The following is an 8,069-nucleotide window of genomic DNA, read 5'->3' as shown; positions in this document are numbered from 1 at the left end:
TATGTGTAGGCCTGAGCTGGTCAGCTAGCAGAACCCAGAAAAGAACTGCCAGGCATGCAGCGAGCGGGAGATGTAAGGAACACTAAGTGGAGCTCGCTGCCTGCCTGCCTTCTGATTTTTCCCTGTTGATGCAGTTAGAATATCATCCTGCTGGGGCCCAGGGCAAAGCAGATGAGGACAGAAAGTGGATTCTAAGGAGCAGATAGAAAATTAACCCAATGGGTTAAGGATGTAGCTCAGTTGGGAGAGTACTTGCCTAGCATTCAGGAAGCTCTAGGTTAGCTTTGTAATAGAGCATCTCCTTGGAGTGGTGGCGTACCTCTGTAGTCCCAGCATTTGGGAAACAGAGACAGGAGAATCATCCTTCACTGCACAGTCCATTTGAGACCAAACTGAGATATGAGAGTCCCTGCCTCAAAAATAAACAAATGAGGGGCTAGAGAGGTGTCTCAGAGATTAGGAGCACTGACTGCTCTTCCAGAGGTCCCAAGTTCAGTTCCTAGGACCCACATGGCAGCACGTAACTGTCTCTAATTCCAGTTCCAGGAGACCTGACACTCATGGCAAAACACCAATGCGCATAAACAAATAAATAAGAAATTTAGTGCCCAGACACAGGAAGAGACAGGTATGTTTTATTATTAATCCTTGAAGCAAGAGAATGCTACTATCCTTGTGTGACAGATGAAGAAGTGGGGTGCCACAAGCATGGGTTTGCTCAGGGTAGAGGCTGAGATGGAGAGCAGGGTAAACAGTGTACCTGGGGACAGAGGAAGGGAAGTCACAGGATGAGGGCCATGGACAGCGATGCAGGCTTGACAAGAAAGCTGTTAATTAAGCAAAATCTCCAGAGAAAAGCTGTCCAAGGTCACATAGAAATGCCTGGGTGCCTAAGCTGCTTCATCCTGTCCATGGCTGAGATCCACCCCAAAACGAGCATGAGTCCTAGCTGAAAAGCCGAGGCAACATTCCTTGATAAACAAAATATAGAATTATCATATGACCCAGCAGCCCCACTTCTGGATTTATATCCAAGGGCAAAGTGACATATCTCAAAGAGATATCTGCTCCCTGGGTTTATTGCAGCACTAATCAGAATGAGCAAGATATGGAGAGTGTCCATCCACAATATAAGTCAGATATATATACAGATGTATATGCAATCACAATACATACAGATATACAACATATGTATACACACATGCATGTGTATATATATGTATGTATGTGTATATATAATATAACATTGTAATGCAACTCAGCCTTAGGAGCAGTGAAACTGTCACAAAACAGATGAACCTCATTACATGTAACAACCATATGAGGCTTATAGAATGGACCATACTGTGATGGTTACCTGAGGCTGAGGGCCAGGGAGATACTGGTTAAAGGATACAATGCCACAGGCAGAGTGCCTCTGAGGTGATGGGTAATTAGCCCGATGTAACAATTCCACATGGAAGACTACACATGACATAAAGTTACTTTGTAGCTGTAAATGTATGCAATTGTAACTTGCCAATATTACTGTTTAAGCAAAACAAATCAAAGGCAGAACCTAAGGGACATGAGCCAGAGAGCTGAACCTATTCCCTATAACTGAGCAACAAGTCCTTTTTCTTAGTGAAATCCCCACGGCAAAGTCATCATTTTTGGCTGTAGAAAGGCTCAGATGAGTTAAAACCTCATCTAATTCTTAAAGATTATAGCTCCTTCCACCCACTTAGAAGGCTCTGGAGGAACACTAAGACACTGGGAAGATGCTGGAGGCTTGATGCATCGAGAGAGGAAGGACAGTGGAAAAGACTTCACCAGTGCAGTGTGGAACTCTGCCTCCAAGCCTCAGCCCTGCTATTGTTTAGCAGAGCCAGGGCCAGCAGCTTATGTTCCACCTTGTTCGTGGACACAAAGGGCTGATGACCATGCTCCAAGGTTTGGGTGAATGTGCAAAGGTAACAGGGTGTTACTGGCTTTGCCGAGTGTAATTTCAGGGGCAGCATGAAGCATCTTCTCACAAATGTCCCTAGATTTGAGTTCTCCTCACTGCCTGCTCACCAAGCATGCTGCAGGCCAGAGAGTCTAAACTGCTTCCCCGGACAAGGAGTTTGGAGTTAGAGCTTTATAATTGGCATCATCCAAATGTCTGGATAAGGCCACTTTACCACAAGTCTCCTCCAAAGAACAGAACTTTGACCCACTCCAGTCATTCTGGCTCTTAACCTGTCTGTTCTTCAGCCCCAAGAAAATCATTAGAAAGATGGAGTCTGGTGGAGATGGCTCAGCACTGGGAGCACTGGCTGCTCTTCCAGAGGACCCAGTTTTAATTCCTAGAACCTGTATGGCAGTTCACAACTGTCCAGTTCCAAGGGATCCAACATTCTCACACAGACATACTTGTAGGCCAAACAAAAATCAATCCTATTTATAGCAATAAACTCTTTTTCTCTGGCATCCATGTCACCTATTTATCTGCCCTGCCCAAGGCACCCTAGGGCTTCCATGCATCCCTCTTGTGGATGTCCCCCACCCTGTCCTTCCCAAGACCCAGCTGCTATCTGCATATTTCCAAGGCCCATTTGCATCACTGCATCTGAGGCTCATTTATCTTCCCTCACTCCTACCTGGCCTCTTCTAATATATTCTCTACTGCATAGCAGGAGCAGTCCTGTGAAAATGTAAACCTCATCTATCTACTCTACCACTGAAAACAGGCTAGTGGCTTCCCATTGCTTTCAAAATAAAATTAACCCCCAACATAGACACAGCTTCCTCATATTAAAAGTTGACCTCCTGGAAAAGTACGGCCTTAAGAAGTCCCCTGGGAGAAGAAGAAATGCTAGCACCCTTGATCAGCCCTTAGTGGGAGCTGCTGGTGGGAGCTGGAATGGCCTCCCCCATTTAATAGGGAGTGTAGATTCAGGGTGGCAGGATAAAGTTCAGCATTCTTTTGGGGAAGGAGGTAAGTGGGTTTTTATGGTAGGCAGGGCTGGGGCAGGTATTGGGATAGTCACACTGCAGAGAATGATGTGTTCATCACAGGATCCAGAGAACAAATGAGATGAGCAGCCTACCTGCTGTCTTTGTGCTTGATTTGCAAACGTGAAAAACTGCAGGGGCTGGGGGCTCGGTTCAGGGGTAGAGCAATTGCCCAGTGTGCACAGATCTCCAGCACTGAAAAATCAATCAATCATCAATCAATCACTTCAAGTCTGGTACACAAGAGTCTGACCTTCTCCAAGATGATTATCAGGACAGTCTGTCTCCCATGTTTCTAAGCATGAATCAGTCACTACCCCAGAGCCTTGGAAGAAATGGAGCCGGGATACTCCAGTGGATCTGGGAATGCAGCTTAGTGGGACCCTTACCTAGCATGCATTGAGGCCCTGGGTTTGATGTCTAGCTCATGCTGGCACACACCCAGAGGTCGCAACGACACAGGCATGACCTGTGAACCTGACTCAGTCCTTCTCCTGGGGTCTAAGGCCATCTGCCAGGCTGACTACAGGCAGCAGAAGCTTAGTATTGGGCCTTTCAGTGATAAGCAGGCAATGGCTCTTGGTTAATAGGAATTTTTGTTGACCAGGACTCCACTGGGACCTACTGTCAGAACAGGGTTAAGACGGATCAACTAATCAATGGACTTGACTGGAATGGCTTTCCAGCAGGCCCTGTGGCTCTCCAGACCGATTTATTTTGATGCCTCTAGTTGCATTCCTGGATAGATGTCCCAGCCACTGGCTGACTGACTGCATTAGCTCAGTTCGGCAGAGTAAGAGATCTGATGATGAGCGAAGCCAAATGGAAATTCCTGATTGACTGGCAAAGTAAATCTGGCTTCCTCCAAGGAATTGAAGACATTGATAATATTATGAAGCTGCTGTGGTGTCTCATGCCTGTAATCCCAGCACCAAAGGGAGGCCGAGGCAGGAGGATCACTTTGAGTTCATGGCCAATCTGGGCTACCTAGAGAGTTCTGGGTCCATTTTTGGGCTACAAAGTAAGACCCTGTCTCCAGCAATAACAAGAAAAACAACAAAACCCACAAGGGGCTGAGGCTGTAGCTCAGTGGGCCGAGTATTTGTGTGGCATGCACAAAGCCCTGAGTTCAATCCCCAGCATAAATTAGCCATTGATGAGATTCATCTCTTATCCCAGCACTATGGAGGTTGAGGCAAGAGGATCGGAAATGCAAGGTCATCTTCAGCATAGTGAGTTCAAGGTCAGCCTGGGCAGCATGAGACCCATTCTCAAAAGGGGGAGGGGAACTGGAGAGATGGCTTAGTGGTTAAGGGCACTGGTTGTTCTTTCAGGGGACCCAGGTTTGATTTCCGGCATCCACATAGCACTTAATGACCATCTGTAACTCCAGTTCTAGGGGATCTAACACCCTTTTCTGGCCTCTGTGGGCTCTGCCTATGTGTAGTGCAGACACACATGCAGGTGAAACACCTATATACATAAAATAAATCTTTTGGGTTGGGGATTTAGCTCAGTGGTAGAGTGTTTGCCTAGCAAGCACAAGGCCCTGGGTTCGATCCTCAGCTCAAAAAACAAAAACAAAAAAGTAAATAAAATAAAATAATTTTTTCAAAAGCCAATAATCTACCCCTAAAAAACAAAATACCCACAATCGTGGCTTTGAAAGACTCTGGGGTGATGATTTAACTAAATTCCCACTTTATTCTTTACCCTGGCTAGTGAAGATGGCAGCTGGGTCTTGGAGAATGGCAGTGGATTTTCATAAACCTCATTATGCGGGGACTTCAGTTGCAGCTGCTCTTTCTGCTGTGGTCCCATTGATAGAGAAAACAAATTCCATCCCTGACACCTGATATGCATTTACTGAGCTGGCAAATGCTTTTCCTCTATTCTAGGGAGCAGAAAAGATCAGAAGCTGCTCTCATCCACCAGGGTCATCAGATCACCTGCTCCATCTTGTCAAGGGATGCTGACATGCTCTTCTGACAGCTCTTCACGTCTCAGACTTCTAACACTTTATTGTTTCCCAAGATGCCGCACTCTTCCACTTTAGACTGATGACGTCATGCTTCAGGGGGCCAGAGAACAGACATGAACAAGCACCCTAAATGTGACAGAGATACCCTGAAAATACCAAGGCCTGGCATCTCAATAAGGACTCTGGGACCTGGTATTATGAGCATTTTTGTTTTGTTTTGTTTTGTTGTTTTTTTTCTCTGCAAAGTGCATGACAATGTACCTTTCATCTCCAAAAAGGCACAGTGCTTTGCTAGTCTCCAGGGATTTGAGGGTTACATTGATTTCAGGTGCACTGTTCCAACCAATTTTCTAGGTGATCTAGAAGCTCCAAGTTCTGGAGCCGGGGGTATAGCTCTGGTGGCAGAATATTTGCCTAGCATCCACAAAACCACTAGCACTACATAAACCAGGCAAGGTGGCACATGCCTGTAATAGCGTCACTCATAATATGATGGCAGGAGCAGAAGTTCAAGGTCACCTTCCACTACACAGTTAATGCGAGGTTATCATGGGATGCATGGGACTCCATCAAAAAAAAAAAAAAATGCCCCCAGCTATATACAAAGCCCTGAGCAAGAGAAAACTAACTCTGCACCTGGTACATGTGTGAGCTCTGCTACCTGACACTAGAGACCTTGTAGGTCCCATGAGGGGCTGGCTTTCTACAGGGGATGCCAAGGATGCCAAGGCCAAGTAGAGCTGGGATGTACCTCACAGTAGCATAGTAGAAGGTCCTAGTTTTCGTTTGTTTGTTTGTTTTATAGATTTATTTATTTATTATATATACAGTGTAATGTCTGCATGTATTCTTGCAGGCCAGAAGAGGGCGCCAGATCTCATTACAGACGGTTGTGAGCCACCATGTGGTTGCTGGGAATTGAACTCAGGACCTCTGGAAGAACAGCCAGTGTTCTTAACCGCTGAGCCATCTCTCCAGCCCTTGTTTGTTGTTGTTGTTGTTGTTGTTTTTAGGGGCGGGAGAGATGGTTCAGCAATTAAGAGCACTGGCTATCCTGTTCTTCTAGTGGTCATGAGTTTAAGTCCCAGAACCACATGGCAGCTCACAACCATCTATAATGGAATCCAATGTCCTCTTTGTTAGTTATTTGGCGCTTACTCTTCGAGGAACACGTCCCGAAACACGACAGATCCACAGAAGAGTTTTTATTAAGGTAGGAGAGAAAGAGACAGACGTGAACAGACCTGTGGGAAACACAGGTGGTCAAGAGGAAAGTGAGAGAGGCCGGTGCAAAATGGCGCTGGCTTATACAGGGTGGGACGGGCGTGCATACAGGAACTCATGTGGCTACTTCACGCACATGCGAGTAGATCACGCAAAGCCACAGGGTCCTAGTCACATGAGATGTTTTGACCCGGAAATGGCTGTTTTGAACCAGAAATAACTAGGCGGAAATGTCTAGGTCCGCCAGGCATGCCCAACTGTGGGGGCATGTTGTGAATTCATATCACTCTTCTGGTGTGCAAGTGTACATGCAGACAAAGCACCCAGACATAAATAAACCTCTAAAAATTCTCTTATGTGTATGGGTGTTTCACTTGTATGTATGTCTGTGCACCATTTGCATGCCTGGTGCCTAAGGAAGCCCTGAAACTGGAATTATAGTTGATTGTGAGCTGCTATGTGGGTGGTGGGACTTGAACCTGGGTCCTCTGGAGGAGCATCCAGTGCTCTTAACTACTAGGCCATCTCTCTCCAGCCTGAAATCCTAGTTTGTTTCATTTTTTGTTTGTTTGTTATGTTTTGTTACGATTTTTAAAAAAATTTATTTATTTATTATGTATCCAGGCAGGTCAGAAGAGGGCACCAGACCTCATTGCAGATGGTTGTGAGCCACCATGTGGTTGCTGGGAATTGAACTCAGGACCTCTGGAAGAGCAGTTGGAGCTCTTAACAACTGAGCCATCTCTCCAGCCCTCGGTTTTGTTTTTATTTTTATATTGTTGTTGTTGTTGCTTGTTTGCTTGCTTGCTTTTTGAGATAAGATCTCTTTATGTAGCCCTGGCTGTCCTAAAACTCACAGAGATCCATTTGCCCCTGCCCCTGCCTCCACCTCCTGAGTGCTGGGATTAACCATGCTTGCAGCCCAGCATAGACACTCAGGAGGCGGCACCACCACACCCAGCTTCCTGGTCCTAGCATTCAGTTGGAGCTAAGTCTTGCTCTCTTCAAACCACTTCTTAACCTTCCTTTGCAGAAATAATCCAGGTTTACTTCTAGGTTCTGGTAGACACCAAATGCCTAAGCACCCGATAACAGATGACCAAAGCATCCCGGCCAGCTGTCGCCGCAGCTGTTTCCTAGTTCTTCCTTGTCGTTTGAAGGTAAGATTTATGCCCTGGGGAGAACAAGCAGGCTCCAGGTAGATTGCCACTGCAGCTGCAGCCTGCCCACACATCACTGCCATTTTTCTGTCAGCCCATACCTGTGGCCCCTCAGTTCTTCTACACACAGAAGGGACACTCTGAACTTGGTGGCTGATGACTCTTCACTATGACACCAGACAACACTGGCTTTCATGTCTGTGGGTTTCCTTTGCTTTGCAATGCTGAGGTAGAACCCAGGGCCTTCTGCATGCTAGCCAAGCACTCTACCACTGAGTTAACATCTCCACGAGCCAGCATTGGCATTTGATGATTCTGCTCAGTTGAGGCTGACACTTCCACTTGGCTCGCCTCCTCTCCCTGCTGGGAAGAGAAGCTGAAGGGAAGACACAGGGTCAGTGGTGGTGACTGTCTCAACTCCTGAGGTCATGACTCATAGCTCCTTCCCTAAGGTAACAGAAGGGAGCAAGAATGGATCCCAGGGGAGTCTTCTGGATGCTTGTTTCTTACTACCCCGTCCATACGCAGGAAAATTAAAAGGGACGTGACCATGGCCCTTTTTAGTCAGCACCATCAAGAGCTCAGTCCAGAAGACCTGGGTTTGATTCTCAGCACCCACATGGCAGCTTACTACCATCTATAACTCAAGTTCTAGGGGATTCAACATTCTCTTCCGGCCCCTGAGGGCATCAGGTATGCATATGGCATGAAGACATATATGTAGCCCA

The 8,069-nt window shown here is 46.5% G+C and overlaps 1 non-coding gene across 1 annotated transcript; it reads left to right on the top strand.

Annotated features, from left to right (window-relative positions):
- Positions 1-4,469: 4,469 nt before the first annotated feature.
- Positions 4,470-4,550, top strand: Trnaa-agc. The gene has a single exon. It is a non-coding gene; the product is annotated as a tRNA-Ala (tRNA).
- Positions 4,551-8,069: the final 3,519 nt, after the last annotated feature.

The sequence above is a fragment of the Onychomys torridus genome, chromosome 16 (assembly GCF_903995425.1).
Source record: "Onychomys torridus chromosome 16, mOncTor1.1, whole genome shotgun sequence".
NCBI lineage: Eukaryota > Metazoa > Chordata > Mammalia > Rodentia > Cricetidae > Onychomys > Onychomys torridus.
The sequence above is the reverse complement of the archived record's forward strand: the minus strand, read 5'-3'. Positions and strand labels throughout refer to the sequence as shown.